Source organism: Chelonia mydas, chromosome 1, assembly GCF_015237465.2.
Source record: "Chelonia mydas isolate rCheMyd1 chromosome 1, rCheMyd1.pri.v2, whole genome shotgun sequence".
Classification (NCBI taxonomy): Eukaryota; Metazoa; Chordata; order Testudines; family Cheloniidae; genus Chelonia; species Chelonia mydas.
This window is the reverse complement of record NC_057849.1, coordinates 15,443,524-15,461,155: the sequence shown is the minus strand read 5'-3', so window position 1 is coordinate 15,461,155 and position 17,632 is coordinate 15,443,524. Positions and strand designations below refer to the sequence as shown.

Below are 17,632 nucleotides of genomic sequence, written 5' to 3'. Positions count from 1 at the left end.
ACTCAAAACCCCAATTTTCTGACAAAAACAGTTTTGACAGAAAATTTTCAAGCATTCCTAATCGACAAACTAGCAGCCAGAGGAAATTCTAGAAAAGAGTGGCAGATGGTCAGTGACAGACAGCTATTCAGAGATGATAGAGAGAAGTTGGGGGGAAAATCCTGGAAGTCAGTCAGTTTGTTACATATTGAAACTTAGTCAGCTGTGTCACAGAAGCTAGCGGGAAGGGTTAGGAAGGCGATGGCAGTTGGTCAGGGATGTTGCAGAGGACTGGGAAGGCGGCTCTGGAAGGAAGTGGCAGTCAATCTATTATATACTGGCAGTTAATCTGAGATGTTCTAGAGACCAGAAAGAAGGCTCTGGAAGGATGGTGGGATTGCTCAGTTACACACCGGCAAAGCGACCATGACTTTGTTTATCAAGCAGCCAGTTTGGGAAGAAGTTAATCTAGTTTCCTGACGAAGTGAAGTGACATGGAAGTCCTGCTTGTCAGCTGGCTCTCGTGTGTTCTGTCAGCATGCTGTCGAGCGCCGTGCAGATAGCTGGTTTAGCAGAACTCGACAGTACTACCCAGTGTTGTTAAGTGCTGAAGGCTGGAATGTTGATGCCTTAGTAACGCTGTTCAGGCTGTCCTTGGAGCCCCAATATTAATTAATTTATTGTTATTATTATTATTATCAACAGCAGATAAGGCAGCCGCTCATTCAGCAAACCTCCACATTACTCACAAACAACCACCACAGGCACGGTTCGGTGACAAACGCACTCAGCCAGGTTTATTGCCCTCGAGGCACAGGCCTAGCACCCTGGCTCTGTGGTTACAGGTACGCTAACACGAGTGCCCCATGGCAAGGCATGGCTCAATCAGCAGTGGAAGTCTCCGCTGTCCCTAGGCCACACAAAGGATTATGGTGAAGTACCCTGACATTTATAGGCTAAAACAAACAACTAAAATACACAACTTACACACCACCTTACGTATTTCATGACGTATGTTTGTTACCTCCCTTTGTTCCTGATATCTTAAACAAAATATCCCTATTCATTATTCTGTCAAACCATCTTATCTTGTGCTACACTGTACTAGCTGGAATATATTTACATAAATATCTAGTGCCTAGTACACTAGCAACAACTTTGCCAAGTTCATGTACTGGACAGTGAACTTATAAGTAAGGCTAAGATTTTGTCACAGATATTTTTAGTAAAAGTCACAGACAGGTCATGGGCAAAAAAGAAAAATTTGCGGAAACCGTGACTTGTCTGTGACTTTTACTAAAATTATCCATGACAAAATGGGGATCTGTGGATCCCCACACTGCCAGCAGAGGCGCAGCTGTGCAGGAGCTAGGTGTTGTATGCAAAGGGAAACTGAGGCACACTATCATATTGCTTTCATGGCTAAATACCAATATTCCTATACTATGGACAACATTAATATCTACATTGTCTTTCTATTAATTGGGTTCCAAACATTTGCCAGAGCTTGTATGGATAAAGTAGCTATGTTCTTTAGCTCTTGGCAGGATCACATGAGACATACAGGAACCATGCTGCAAGAGCAGGTCCAATCCACTATTGTTCTAACCAAGTTTTACCTTGAGTTTGTAAAGAGATTCAATCATGTTATTGAACATGACTTTGATAAACCATTTCTGTTATACTCTGATATGGCTTCTAACCCAATACTAGCTGTAGTAAGAGAGAACCAAGAATGGGGAGCTCTTGGGATGCAGTCAGCAATGTTTGTGTCATCCCTTCCTGCATCAATTTTGCATTGGGGGTGTGATGTTATTGACACGAACTGTGATCATATAGATCATTGTTGCAACCAAGGTCCTATAATGGCACCAAATCTTGTACAAAGAAGGTCACATAAGGCGTCCATGAAAAGGTCATGATTTGCTGGTTATGATTATGCTATCTGTATGCATGTATAATTTTTGTATTTAAAGTTATAAGTATTGGCTCTACACTGTCTGTATTTCAAACTTGTGCCATGCTTCTGGGTGACGCCCCAGACAATTTGGCATCAACACTGCCTAGCCTGCTTGATGGCCCATTAAAGACAATCAACTATACAACTGACCCCTTGAGAGAAGGCAGATACACCTTGTGACTCAGCAAGGCATGCAGGGACATGCCTTTGGCCAGAACTCTAAGGTTTTTCCGTGCCATGTGCTGGGTAGCTTGTGTTTGGAACAAAGGAAGCACAAGCCACATGGCAAAAGGATTATAAAAGGCAGCTGGATCGTCTCCATTTGGTCTTCAATCCTGCTTCTAACCTCTGGAGGAACTTTGCCTGACTGGAGCTCTGAACAAAGGACTGAATGACCCATTCCAGCTGTGAATGTACTCCAGAGACTTGATTTGAGCCTGCAGTTTATTCCATCACTGCTACAAGAACTTTGCCATTACTGTATGTAACTGATTCCATTTAACCAATTTTAGCTCTCATTTTTTTTTCCCTTTTATGAATAAACCTTTAGATGCAAAAGGATTGGCAACAGCATGATTTGTGGGTAAGATCTGACTTGTATATTGACATCGGTCAGGGGCTTGGTCCTTTGGGATCGGGAGAACCTTTTTTCTTTTACTGGGTTATTGGTTTTCATAACCAGTTGTCCCCATAATGAGTGACACTGGTGGTGGAAACTGGAGCGTCTAAGGGAATTGCTTGTATGACTTATAGTTAGCCAGTGGGGTGAGACTGAAGTCTTTTCTGTTTGGCTGGTCTGGTTTGCCTAAAGGAACTCCAGCTTTGGGCTGTAACTGCCCTGCTCTAAGCAATTTGTCCTGAACTGATGCTCTCAGTTCTGTTCCGCCAGAGGCAGCATCGTTACACTCAGAGGCAGAGGAAGAAAGCCGAACAGCAACGTGAAAGCACAGTGCAGGCTTGGGAGAAGTCAAGAGAGAGGTTCAGGGGGGTGGGGGGGAGGGGGCGCGTAAACTAAGAAATTACTGATTTTGTTTGTGGTTCTTGCTGTTTTTTGGAGAAGCAAGACTTTGTACATTCCTTGTAAATAAACAAGATTGCATCAAAGAAAATACCAGACTCCATCAACAATTTCCGATACTAACTGGGCCCCAAACTTTGACTGGCCACTCTTGTCAAAAAGTGGTCACATAACTTTACTTGGCACCTAAATCATTAATTTCCAGTGTGCTGCAGAATTTTATACGGCAAATGAGAGAGGAAAGCTTATGTTTTGGAAGCTGGGACAGCTGGGGCTTTTGGCATCAGGGAAGGTGAGGGGGTGGTTTGGGGGATGTTTTGGCTAGACTGATCAGCAGTGAAATAGTTGTCAATCTTGACATTTCAGGGTGCCATTTCTGTTGGGGAGGGAAAGAAGTGTAGGAGGGATGGGAATTCCTGGCATCCAGGCACTAGTAGGAAGTAGATTATATTTGTTTATCCATGTTAACACATGCATATTTCCCTTGATCCCATATATCTTGTATTTTTGCTCTCAGAGTAAAAATTAAGAATATGAGGAAACCACACAGACAGAGCTGGGTTCCAAATAACTGTGTTTAACTATATAGAGAAATACACTTTAAGGCCAGAAGGGACCACCAGATCATTTTGTCTGACCTCCTGCATATCACAGGCCACCATCACTACCCCACACCTGCACACTAAACCAACTGAAATTAAATCAAAGTATTACAGTGTACAAGAAACTAGACTAATATGTGCCACAGGCAGAGAATAAGAGGGACCCATGTGCACCAGTATCCAAGGCCCCCTACAATGGCAGGGAAATAAGTATGTGAGATATACCCAGATAATCCTGGCAAATAACCAGCACCCTCACCTTGCAGAGGATGGTGAGAAACCCCAAAGGTAACTGCCATTCTGACCGGAGGGGAAATTCCTTCCTGATCCCACATATGGTGATCAGTTGTACCCTGAGCATGCAAACAAGAATTAGCCAGCCAAGCATCAGAGAGAGAATGCTTGGTGCCACCTCAGAGCCCAGGTCCTCCCCATCCAATGTCCCATCTCCAGATGTGGCCATCCCTGATGTTTCAGAAGAAGGAGATTAAAAACAGAACACATTTAAGGGGAAACCTGCAGGTGGCCAGCTGAAACCTTGAAGCATGAGCTTTTAGGAATATAAGACAAACTGGAAGTGAGCCCCAAGGCTGCTGAGGTCTGCCCCCTACCATCATGAGCAACTGTGTAATACAATCACACTCAGACATGTCCACCTCTCTCTAAAATCTAACTGTTTGCACATGAAACTCCTGATGGGAGACTCTTCCAAAACTCAGCCCTTTGATGGTGAGAAACCTTGTTCTGATTTCCAGTCTGAATTTGTTCATAGCCAGTTTATATCCATTTGTTCTTGTGCCAACATTGCCATTTAGCTTAAATAGCTCTTCACCCTGCCTGGTATTTACCCCGCTAATTTGTGTGTGTGTGTGTATATACACACACGGCTTAGCTACATATGTATATTACTGCACTGTTATGTTGCAGTGGCTTCTGCAATCAAAGATAAGGGGAGGCCCACTAAAGGGCTATCAAACTAAAGAAATACTACCCAATTCCTATACGTTACACCAGTGGTTCCCAAACTGGTTCTGCCCCTTGTGCAGGGAAAGCCTCTGGCGGGCCGGGCCAGTTTGTTTACCTGCTGCATCCGCAGGTTCGGCCAATCGTGGCTCCCAGTGGCCGCGGTTCGCTGCTCCAGGCCAATGGGAGCTGCTAGAAGCGGCGGGGGCTGAGGGACATGCTGGCTGCTGCTTCCCGCAGTCCCCATTGGCCTGGAGCAGCGAACCGCGGCCACTGGGAACCGCGATCAGCAGAACCTGCGGACGCGGCAGATAAACAAACCAGCCCGGCCCGCCAGGGGCTTTCCCTGCACAAGCAGCGGAACAAGTTTGGGAACCGCTGCGCTACACCACAAGAACAGTTCCATTCTTGCAAGGTATTCTCAGCCAACATCCCCAAACTCAGCAGGGTCTCTCTGCAGGTTTAGAAATGGGCAGGTTCAATACTTGTGCTGAAATTGAACCCAGGACCTCTGGTTCTAAAAATCACAGATCTCTTGCTGCTCAGACAAAAGGACAGTCTACCAGCACGAAGACAGTAGCTACTCATAAATTTCCCTACAGAGTCTAGCGACTAGAGAATGAAAAAGCATGGGTTACACTTAACCTCCATATGAGTCTGAAATTTCCCTTCCTCCCCACTCTTCCTTGCTCCCAGCAGATGTTTGACTCTCCAGAAGAGTCTTCTCGATTGCTTTCTCCTCCAGTAGAATTGTATATCCATAATCCTAGAAATCAAATATGGAAATGACCTATAAGGGCACTAAGCCCATCTCTGAGGCCCACAGCAAGATTGTAGATTGCTCTCTACAGAGTGCAAGCAAGGCAACTGCCCGGGACCCTATGCCACAGGGGGCCATGTGAAGATAAGTTGCTCAGGCTTCAGCTTTAGCCCCGGGCGGCTGGACTCAGGACCCCAGGCTTCAGCCCCATGTGGTGGGGCTTCAGCTTTCTGCTCTGGGACCCAGAAAGTCAAAAGCTGGCCCTGCTTGGCGGGCCCCCTGAAACCTGCTCGCATTCCCCCAGGGAGTCCCAGACCCCTGGTTGAGAACCACTGTAATAGCTCTCACACTTTGAAAATACTTCCGGATATTCAGCCTAATAAATTTTCCCTTGCTTAGTTTCATTCCTCAAAGATCCCATTACATTCTTCATGAGAGAAGTGGTGTCCTAACCAAATTCAGTTTGAGCAATTAAATTCTGCCTATATAAATTCATGGTAAATTCAGGGGATTCAAAGATCTCTTTGCTCAGCCAGTCTTGATATCCCATTTGTTCCTGTCTCACATGTCTATACATTTTTCCACACTGCCCCGAGTGCTTAGAATGGGAGCCCTATTCCACTACACCAAGCTGCCATCATCTCCTCATTCAAATCATTTGCACAAGAAGTCAGATTACAATAATTATGGGGGGAAAAAAACCACCAATGAATCCTCAGCTGTGGATTTCTCAGTGCATTCTGTTTTCTACATGCCTGTTTTGAAATAATAATAATAATTCTTCAAGACTCCTATTAAACAGTTGCAAAATTTTGCTCTGTACCATTAAACAGTTACAGATTTTGTATAAAAACTAAGCCTGCCTCTCACAAGCAAGGAAGGGGGTGGGGGATCATTGTTGTTTGTTTACTCCTGGAAGTCACTGAGACGCTTTTGTAATGGGAACCAGAACAAGAAACTAGGGGTAGAATGTGATGGTGGCATCGTTCCTCTGTACAGTTTGCAAGGTGCACTAGGAACTATATAAAATGATTATTATTTACATAATTTAGCTACAAATTCAGCTTTAAAGAGGTGTTCCATTCTCTCCATTTTTGCTAGTCAGAGAACAATATGAAGAGTCTATATGAGTTTAGTTTAGCAAACAATGTAAATAATGTAAATAAATGTAAATAAATTTAGGAATATTTTTGTAATTACTTGATGAAGCTGTGACATTTTCTTTTGCAAGAGATCTTGAAAATGGTCACAGGCCACTTTTGGCCCAAGCAGTAACAAAACAGAGTGATAGTTAAATTTTATTGCTTTTCACATGGAAATTTGTTTACGAGAGGATGTAATATGTTCTGTTCTGGCTTGGTATTTAATGGTTTACCAGTTACAGTTCATGAGTAACATCTGTGTAGATGGCTTATAATTTCTGTGTAACAAGAACGGGCTTCGAAACTTGCTGAAAGGACTTTAATTGATTTCTATTTGACTTCATATAGGTTACTAAAATAAATTTGTTAGTCTCTAAGGTGCCACAAGTACTCCTTTTCTTTTTGCGAATACAGACTAACACGGCTGCTACTCTGAAACCTATGACAGTTATTTCACTCTATTTTTCTGCAATACCAATTAAATATTTGTATAAATGATCTTGGAAATATAGTATTTCCATTACATTTAATTTAAATTTCCATACCTAAGCCATTTTTTCCTCACTTCCACATTTCCCTTGAAAGTCACGTATCTTGGTTTTAGAATTTGAAGCATCCAGTCAATGCGTCTCTGTCTTTCTTGAATACCCACGTCTGCTGTCTCTCTTCTATTATATTCATGTTCTGTTGTGATTATTTTTATCTTGTGGTAAACAGGTTATACAATAGCTGAAACAAAACACAACACAGGTCAAAACCACTGCACAAAGAACAAGAGAAGTCCAATGCGGAAACGGCCTTCACCTGCTCAATGCAACCTATTGATGTTATGCCCCTGCATTACTTACTGTCATTAAGGCCAGGTCTACACTACATACTTACCACAGTATAATTATGTTGCTCAGGGGTGTGAAAAATCTTGGGGAAATGGAGCTAAGCCGATGGGAGAGCTCTCTCTCCTGTTGGCTTAGAGCATCTTCACCAGAAGCGCTACAGCGGCATAGCTGCACCAATGCAAGTTTCTAATGTCCACTTGCTTTTACTCTTGATATCCATGTGTAACCCTTCTGCCTGTCAGGGTTGGCAGCAACAAGGGCCAGGTTCAGTATCTAGGGGATCCATTCCAATAACACAATGCAAAACCGGCTCGAGCCCCCACCCAGTGACCTGGGACAAATATATACACCACCCCCGCTGGGCGCCTCCAAGGGGCAATACTTCCCCTCTCGCAAGCACATAGTCTGAGTGTAGCAAAAAGCCTTTTAATAACAGAGAGAAACAATGTGGCATTATGTTGGGGAAACATCACCAACAGGATTAATAACACAACCCACGAGCAAAACCCACCCCAAGCAAATTGGGGCATGTCCTTTCCCTTTGGTTCTTGAGTCCAGCAACCCAAAATCACCCAAAGTCCGAAAAGTCCAACGACCCAAAAGTCTCTGTCCTTGGCAGCCCCAGAGTTCAAAAGTTTATCTGCAGAGTTTTTACCTCCCAACCTGAATGGAGATTGGGGGGCGGGGGGGGTGTTAAGAGGCACCTTATGTGGTCCAACACTGATGGCCCCACCTCTCCATGGGGCTCCACTCCGCTCGCCGCAAACCGCTCCGCGCGCCGTCCCGCAAACGGCTCCGCTCCGCTCGCCGTCCCGCTCCGCTCGCCGTCCCGCTCCGCTCGCCGTCCCGCTCCGCTCGCCGTCCCGCAAACGGCTCCGCTCCGCTCGCCGTCCCGCTCCGCTCGCCGTCCCGCAAACGGCTCCGCTCCGCTCGCCGTCCCGCTCCGCTCGCCGTCCCGCAAACGGCTCCGCTCCGCTCGCCGTCCCGCTCCGCTCGCCGTCCCGCAAACGGCTCCGCTCCGCTCGCCGTCCCGCTCCGCTCGCCGTCCCGCAAACGGCTCCGCTCCGCTCGCCGTCCCGCTCTGCTCGCCGTCCCGCAAACGGCTCCGCTCCGCTCGCCGTCCCGCAAACGGCTCCGCTCCGCCAGCCGTCCCGCTCCGCTCGCCGTCCCGCAAACGGCTCCGCTCCGCCAGCCGCTCTGCTCCGCTCGCCGTCCCGCAAACGGCTCCGCTCCGCCAGCCGCTCTGCTCCGCTCGCCGTCCCGCAAACGGCTCCGCTCCGCCAGCCGCTCTGCTCCGCTCGCCGTCCCGCAAACGGCTCCGCTCCGCCAGCCGCTCTGCTCCGCTCGCCGTCCCGCAAACGGCTCCGCTCCGCCAGCCGCTCTGCTCCGCTCGCCGTCCCGCAAACGGCTCCGCTCCGCCAGCCGCTCTGCTCCGCTCGCCGTCCCGCAAACGGCTCCGCTCCGCCAGCCGCTCTGCTCCGCTCGCCGTCCCGCAAACGGCTCCGCTCCGCCAGCCGCTCTGCTCCGCTCGCCGTCCCGCAAACGGCTCCGCTCCGCCAGCCGCTCTGCTCCGCTCGCCGTCCCGCAAACGGCTCCGCTCCGCCAGCCGCTCTGCTCCGCTCGCCGTCCCGCAAACGGCTCCGCTCCGCCAGCCGCTCTGCTCCGCTCGCCGTCCCGCAAACGGCTCCGCTCCGCCAGCCGCTCTGCTCCGCTCGCCGTCCCGCAAACGGCTCTGCTCCGCCAGCCGCTCTGCTCCGCTCGCCGTCCCGCTCCGCTCGCCGTCCCGCAAACGGCTCTGCTCCGCCAGCCGCTCTGCTCCGCTCGCCGTCCCGCAAACGGCTCCGCTCCGCCAGCCGTCCCGCTCCGCTCGCCGTCCCGCAAACGGCTCCGCTCCGCCAGCCGCTCTGCTCCGCTCGCCGTCCCGCAAACGGCTCCGCTCCGCCAGCCGCTCTGCTCCGCTCGCCGTCCCGCAAACGGCTCCGCTCCGCCAGCCGCTCTGCTCCGCTCGCCGTCCCGCAAACGGCTCTGCTCCGCCAGCCGCTCTGCTCCGCTCGCCGTCCCGCAAACGGCTCTGCTCCGCCAGCCGCTCTGCTCCGCTCGCCGTCCCGCAAACGGCTCTGCTCCGCCAGCCGCTCTGCTCCGCTCGCCGTCCCGCAAACGGCTCTGCTCCGCCAGCCGCTCTGCTCCGCTCGCCGTCCCGCAAATGGCTCTGCTCCGCCAGCCGCTCTGCTCCGCTCGCCGTCCCGCTCCGCTCGCCGTCCCGCAAACGGCTCTGCTCCGCCAGCCGCTCTGCTCCGCTCGCCGTCCCGCAAACGGCTCTGCTCCGCCAGCCGCTCTGCTCCGCTCGCCGTCCCGCAAACGGCTCTGCTCCGCCAGCCGCTCTGCTCCGCTCGCCGTCCCGCAAACGGCTCTGCTCCGCCAGCCGCTCTGCTCCGCTCGCCGTCCCGCAAACGGCTCTGCTCCGCCAGCCGCTCTGCTCCGCTCGCCGTCCCGCAAACGGCTCTGCTCCGCCAGCCGCTCTGCTCCGCTCGCCGTCCCGCAAATGGCTCTGCTCCGCCAGCCGCTCTGCTCCGCTCGCCGTCCTGCTCCGCTCGCCGTCCCGCAAACGGCTCTGCTCCGCCAGCCGCTCTGCTCCGCTCGCCGTCCTGCTCCGCTCGCCGTCCCGCAAACGGCTCTGCTCCGCCAGCCGCTCTGCTCCGCTCGCCGTCCCGCAAACGGCTCTGCTCCGCCAGCCGCTCTGCTCCGCTCGCCGTCCCGCAAACGGCTCTGCTCCGCTCGCCGTCCTGCTCCGCTCGCCGTCCCGCAAACGGCTCTGCTCCGCCAGCCGCTCTGCTCCGCTCGCCGTCCCGCAAACGGCTCTGCTCCGCCAGCCGCTCTGCTCCGCTCGCCGTCCCGCAAACGGCTCTGCTCCGCCAGCCGCTCTGCTCCGCTCGCCGTCCCGCAAACGGCTCTGCTCCGCCCGCCGCTCTGCTCCGCTCGCCGTCCCGCAAACGGCTCTGCTCCGCCAGCCGCTCTGCTCCGCTCGCCGTCCCGCAAACGGCTCTGCTCCGCTCGCCGTCCCGCTCCGCTCGCCGTCCCGCTCCGCTCGCCGTCCCGCAAACGGCTCCGCTCCGCTCGCCGTCCCGCAAACTGAACTGCTCCGCCAGCCGCTCCGCTCACCATGCTGCAAACAGCTCTACCATATAGCTTCAGGCTCCCCCACTACTTAACACAACACTCAGTGATTTCAGCTCTTTTGTGATTTCAGCTTGTAGTAGGGGAGCCACAGTGCTGGTGCACCATTAGCCCAAAGTGAATTCAGCTCAGCAGCCTGTAACTAGACTCCTAATGGAATCAAAATTAGCTCTGATATTCCACAGTGGAGAGAGGAGGAAGTGCAATTAGCATGTAAGGCCCTCACCAGGGGGCCCATGCCACCAGGTATTAATACCTGTTCCCAACCTCTCTCAATTCACAGAGTTTTGGAACTCATGTCCCTTGCCTAGCGAGTGCTACTTAGTTGATGGTGAGTCCCTCCATCATAACAAAAGGGCAAGTACAGTTCCACTGTCCTTGATTCCCATAATCAGGGTAATAACAATTTATTCTTCCTGCCCCAATAACAGAGAGACTGGGGATCCCACAGCAGCCAAAGTGACTACTTGGGCAGCTATGGCCTCATTCTAGGCGGGGTGGGTGTGCCTATGCAAATGAGATCAGCCCCTGAAGTTCTTTTCCACAACTTGCCACATCTCACCACCAGATGTCAGGGTGGAGCTCATCCTGACTCTGCTTACACGTTTCCTTATTTCCACCTACCCGCAATATCCCAAATACCCCCGCATCCTCAAGGTATTCTCCCCAGGACATTTTTGGCTATCTGGAGCCACAGCTACCCTGTCCTCTGTATCATTCAACCATCTTTGAGAACAGCCCAGAGTGTAGCCCTTCTGTTCAGCATAGAGATTCATCTGCCCTTGGCTAGAGCAGAGGGTTTAACAAACAGAAGCTGCTGGGGTACTTCCCTAGAGTTGCTCACTGAGCAATTCAGTCAAGTGCATTTATTTCTGTTTGACAGAGTTGGGTTCAGATGAGGCAGATGGGTATTCGGTGAACTGGCATCTAGCACTGGTCATAGGGCTGGCCTGGGCTCAGTGATAACCAAACTCTTCATGTTCAGCTTGGTCCACTTAGACCAGTTCTGCAGAGCAAGAACAGGCAGCAGCGGCTGTATGATGAGTTCACTTACTCTAAGACCCACTGGCCTGTAAGTCACCAGGATGAACCTCTCCTGCCCCTCTTTTGGAGATGGGGAGTGAAGACTCTGGCTTATGGTGAGGAGAGAAAACCTCTGACCCCTTCACAGAAGGGAGTAAAGTCACAGTCTGTTAAGTATGACTCATCCCAGTTTCCAACAGGGGATACAGGGGAAAACTTCTGCTTAGCCACATTTCTAAGTCCCTCTCCACAACCCGGCTCTGCTGTGATGAGCGTGGCATGGGCATGAGGAGGGTTGAAATGTAGCAGGAGCAGAAGGGGAGGCAAAAATATGGGGAGAAGATCCCACTCAGCCCAGATATAGGACACTGCTTAATGCAGAACATTTGTCATGGGGATAAGGTGATAACATTTTTATTCACTTACTGCCAGAGGCAAGAGGGAGCCTCCATTCCCAGAGTTACTGCTGTGGCTGCTCCTACAAGACAACTTTTCAGGTCCAAAGATAGCAGCAAGAAAACTGTGAGATCGATCCTTCTTTTTGTTCTGGTCAGGCTGCTGCTGAATGGCGTGGCTGCAAACTCCAAAGCACCATAATGTGGATCAGACCTTAACACTGCTCTTCTCCAATAGCCCGATAGCTCTAGTGAGACCTACGGGGACCAGGCTCATAAATGGAAGTCAGACAAGAGACCAGCTGAATGGAGAAACAATGTTTTTCAAAAGTGAATTTTAGTGCAGTGCCAGACGAATAGTACCAGAAAATGAAATCTTGTGGTAACATGCTGACAGTACAGGCAGCACGAACGCAAGCTTCCCCCACCAACATACATCTATCTAGAGAAGAAGGGGCCATCTCTAGATGTTAGACGGGGGTTTAGCGTCCATGGCCTATTCAGTTGTTTGGACATCCCAAATTAAAAAACATAGTAAGAGAAGCAAAAAAGTGCCACCGTGGCTAAATGACAAAGTAAAAGAAGCAGAGAGACACAAAAAGGCATCCTTTAAAAAGTGGAAGTTAAATCCTAGTGAGGAAAATAGAAAGGAGCACAAATTCTGGCATATGATGTGTAAAAATATAATTAGGAAGGCCAAAAAATAATCTGAAGAATAGCTAGCCAAAGACTCAAAAAGTAATAGCAAATTTTTTAAGTACATCAGAAGCCGGAAGCCTGCTAAACAATCAGTGGGGCCACTGGATGATCAAGACGCTAAAGGAGCACTCAAGGACGATAAGGTCATTGCGGAGAAACTAAAACAATTCTTTGCATCTGTCTTCATGGCTGAGGATGTGAGGGAGATTCCCAAACTTGAGTCATTCTTTTTGGGTGAAAAATCTAAGGAACTGTTCCAGATTGAGGTGTCATTAGAGGAAGTTTTGGAACAAACTGATAAACTAAACAGTAACAAGTCCCCAGGACCAGGTGGCATTCACCCAAGAGTTCTGAAGGAACTCAAATGTGAAATTGCAGAACTACTAACTGTAGTCTGTAACATATCATTTAAATCAGCTTCTCTACCAAATGACTGGAGGATAGCTAATGTGATGCCAATTTTTAAAAAGGGCTCTAGAGGTGATCCCGGCTATTACAGGCCACTAAGCTTGACTTCAGTACTGTGCAAACTGGTTAAAACTATAGTAAAGAATAAAATTGTCAGACACATAGATGAACATAATTTGTTGGTGAAAAGTCAACATGGTTTTTTTTTTTGTAAAGGGAAATCATGCCTCACCAAACCACTAGAATTCTTTGAGGGGGTCAACAAGCATGTGGACAAGGGGGATCCAGTGGCTATAGTGTACTTGAATTTTCAGAAAGCCTTTGACAAGGCCCCTCACCAAAGGCTCTTAAGCAAAGTAGGCTGTCATGAGATAAGAGGGAAAGTCCTCTCATGGATTGGTAACTGGTTAAAAGATAGGAAACAAAGGGTAGGAATAAATGGTGAGTTTTCAGAATGGAGAAAGGTACTGGGATTGGTCCTATTCAACATATTCATAAATGATCTGGGAAAAGGGGTAAACAGTGAGGTGGCAAAATTTGCAGATGATACAAAACTACTCAATATAGTTAAGTCTCAAGCAGACTGCGAAGAGCTACAAAAGGATCTCACAAAACTGGGTGACTGGGCAACAAAATGGCAGATGAAATTCAATGTTGATAAATGCAAAGCAATGCATACTGGAAAACATAATCCCAACTATACATACAGAATGATGGGGTCTAAAGCAACAGTTACCACTCAAGAAAGTGGAGTATTGTGGATAGTTCTCTGAAAACATCCACTCAATGTGCAGCGGCTGTCAAAAAAGCTAACAGAACGTTGGGAATCATTAAGAAAGGGATAGATAATAAGACAGCAACTATCACATTGCCTCGATATAAATCTATGGTATGCCACATCTTGAATACTGCATGCAGTTGTGGTCACCTCATCTCAAAAAAGATATATTGCACTTAGAAAAGGTACAGAAAAGGGCAACAAAAATGATAAGGGGTATGGAACGGCTTCCATATGAAGAGCGATTAATAAGACTGGGACTTTTCATCTTGGAAAAGAGACGACTAAGGAAGGATATTATAGAGGTCTATAAAATCATGACCAGTGTGGAGAAAATAAATAAGGAAGTGTTATTTACTCCTTCTCATAACACAAGGACTAGGGGTCACCAAATGAAATTAATAGGCAGCTGGTTTAAAACAAAGAAGAGGAAGTATTTTTTCACACAACACACAGTCAACCTGTGGAACTCCTTGCCAGAGGATGTTGTGAAGGCCAAGACTGTAACAGGGTTCAAAAAAGAACTAGATAAGTTCATGGAGGATAGGTCCATCAATGGCTATTAGCCAGGATGGGCAGGAATGGTGTCCCTAGCCTCTTTTTGCCAGAAGCTGGGAATGGGCGACAGGGGATGGATCACTTGATGATTACCTGTTCTGTTCATTCCCTTGGGGGCACCTGGCATTGACCACTGTTGGAAGATAGTATACTGGGCTAGATGGACCTTTGGTCTGACCCAGTATCGCTGTTCTTGTGTTCACCTATCTGTCCAGTGGGAACCAGACTGAAACCACCTACTTATTTCATATGCAGAGAATGCCACTGAGTTGTGTCTTCCATAACAATGAAATTATTAGAAGGGTTTTAACTCCCAACTCAGAGGGTTAAGCCAGGGTTCTGGTAGGAAGGGAACTGGCAACAGGATAGAGAGAATTTCAGACCCTGCAGTATCTGGCAGATTGCCCCAGGTCAGCAAAAAGTCTTTGCCTCTGACAACTGGTGGCCTAAGGGAAATTATTTATCATTTTTATTACAGTAGCAACTCATGGTTTGAGTTGGTGATCTTAGTCTAGTTCTAAATAAAGACGGGTGTCCACATCACAAACATCAACACCACAACTAGCAAAATTAAGGAAATAAATAGGGCATGTTTTATTAAAAATCAGAAAGGTGCAAAAGTTTATACAAACCTATCTATAAATTAAATTTCAGCTACCAGCCTTCTGGCAAGTTGACAGTCCATCCCCTTCTGTTGTACACTGATGTTCTTGCTTTACATTCTGTGATGAGGCAGCATTATAATAGGGGGCAGGGCTGACTCCCCCATGTGCGGGTATTCCATGGTGGTTGTTCCCTGGTCTGGAGAAGATTTAATATAAGAGACACTGTTAGGGGAAAGAATCCTCTTATGAATGAGGGTTTATAGGAGAACAAATGAACAATGTTAATCTAAACACACATGCTGAGCACCAGGATTGGCGTGTCTGCAGCTACACTGAGCTTTTTGCCCTTCTGCTCCATGGAAGGTTTCTGTCCTCCCTGAGCTTGCCTTCGGACACCTTCACTAGCTTTTGGCAGTTTTACCACCCCAGTCAAACTCCCCACTTGACACTGGAGTGTGTCATGCCCGGCATGTGCCAGGCACTTGGAGCCAGAAGCGAGAGCCCCTCAGGGCTCACCCTGCAGCTGCACTGAAGGAATGAGGCAGTGGTCTGGGAAATGAGCTCAAGTAGAATGCATTAGAATGCTTTGGGGAGCACGCAGCCATTTGTCAAAACACTTCTAGGCCTGATTCTACAGCAATTCAACTAGAATATGTCTATGATAAATCCTTGGTTCGACTTTAGATTACTACAGCAAAACCTTCCTGACAAATAAACTAGACAAGTTCTGGCAATGCTGGCAATAATTGGTGCTGTTGTTAATGCATGTTACTCATTTACAATGCATGAAATAAAGTTTACCAACAGAAGCAGGAGGAGAGCCTTTTCAGGAGACAGACTGTCCAATTCCTTCTGGCTTCCTGTGCCAATCTGATGGAAACAAAGGGCATGTTCAGATACTACAATAATGAGTGTAGTATAAATGTGTAGCGGTACAGGTGCGATGGACAGAGTTTCAGGATAAATTACAAACCCTTGAGTGGTAACAAAGAGGAAATATAGGTCAGAACTAAAGCAAAAAGACCCCCAAAATCTCTAGGAGAAATACCCTCTTCCTTTTCACAGTGATCTAAACACAACATAGCCCAAGTGCCCCCCTGTATCCTCACTGTCAGCTACTCCAATACCTTGGAGGGGCTCAACAGTGACTCCCCTCAGACGGATTAAACAGCTGCCATTCTTTTAAAGTTACCATGAGAAGCAGTAGTAGAAGTGACTTCTCAGTGTGGAGGACTGTCTGTGTGGTGCAGGCCAGTTCATCTCCTCAAAGATGGCAAAGATATCTCTACCAATTGAGAGTTCTTCGTCAAATAGCAAATAGGCAAGAGCTGAAACGAAGAGCACAAAATGGAGGTCAGGAGACTCAAAGAAATGGGTCATTGTCCCCAGATATTCTAGGGCAGGAGTTCTCAAACTGGGGGGTTGGGACCCCTCAGGGAGTTGCAAGGTTATTACATGGGGGGGGGGGTCGCGAGCAGCCAGCCTCCACCCCAAACCCCGCTTTGCCTCAAGCATTTATAATGGTGTTAAATATACAACAAAGGGTTTTTTAATTTATAAGGGGTGGGGGTCGCACTCAGATGCTTGCTATGTGAAAGGGGTCACCTGTACAAAAGTTTGAGAACCACTGTTCTAGGGGATCATGCATCTTCACCATCAAATATCTTGGGCCATCCAGAAGCCTCCCCTATGATCAATACTACAACCTAGAGGGATCCCGTAAGGGATTTACACAGAGGGGTGTCTTCTCATCTTGCCCTGCCCTGGCTTTATGCTCTTTCTAAAAGTCACATTGTTGTTACTGCACAGGGGACAGTGAAAGGGAATGAATATTTGTCTGGGGTGGATTGATCTGAACTATTTCCACTCCCTGCCCCTCATTGCAGACCCCCAGGCATGCAACAATAAAAAGCATATGCAGATGGGCACACAGACATGCCTCCACTCATGTAAACACCAACACTCAAAGAAGTTCACACAGTATTATCATCATTAATTAATTATTAGAGTGCTGTATAAACATAAGAACGGCCATATTGAGTCAGATCAAAGGCCTATGTAGCCCAATATCATGTCTTTGACAGTGGCCAATAAATAACACTTCCTTATTTACTTTCTCCACCCCAGTCATGATTTTATAGACTTCTATCATATCCTCCCTTAGTCGTCTCTTTTCCAAGCTGGAAAGTCCCAGTCTTATTAATCTCTCCTCATACGGAAACTGTTCCATGCCCCGATCATTTCTGTTGTTCTTTTCTGAACCTTTTCCCAATATATTTTTTTGAGATGGGGTGATGCAACAGGCACGCAGTATTCAAGATGTGGGCATACCATGGATTTATATCGAGGCAATATGATAATTGCTGTCTTATTATCTATCCCTTAATGATTCCCAATATTGTTCGCTTTTTTGACTGCTGCTGCAAATTGAGTGGGTGTTTTCAGAGAACTGTCCACAATGACTCCAAGATCTCTTTCTTGAGTGGTAACAGCTACTTTAGACCCCATCATTCTATATATATAGTTGGGGTTATGTTTTCCAATGTGCATTACTTTGCATTTATTAACATGGAATTTCATCTGCCATTTTGTTGCCCAGTCACCCAGTTTTGAGAGATCCTTTTGAGAGATAAAAGAGCAAACAGCTAATTCTGCACCAAAGATCTTACAATCTCAATGTACTTCTCACTCGGGGGCACTTCTGCAGACTGCCTCAAAGAAGTGCACTTGAA

At 48.1% G+C, this 17,632-nt stretch overlaps 1 long non-coding RNA gene across 2 annotated transcripts; it reads right to left on the bottom strand.

Moving 5' to 3' along the window:
• Window positions 1-6,602: 6,602 nt before the first annotated feature.
• Window positions 6,603-16,422, bottom strand: LOC119565198. Of its 2 annotated transcripts, XR_006285664.1 has the most exons (4): window positions 16,093-16,422; window positions 15,702-15,770; window positions 14,928-15,096; window positions 6,603-7,153 (listed from the first exon to the last, which is right to left on the bottom strand). It is a non-coding gene; the product is annotated as an uncharacterized LOC119565198 (long non-coding RNA). The 2 variants fall into 2 exon arrangements; XR_005223842.2 differs by lacking the exon at window positions 6,603-7,153 and having other exon boundaries at window positions 14,866-15,096.
• Between the last annotated feature and the right edge of the window lie 1,210 nt (window positions 16,423-17,632).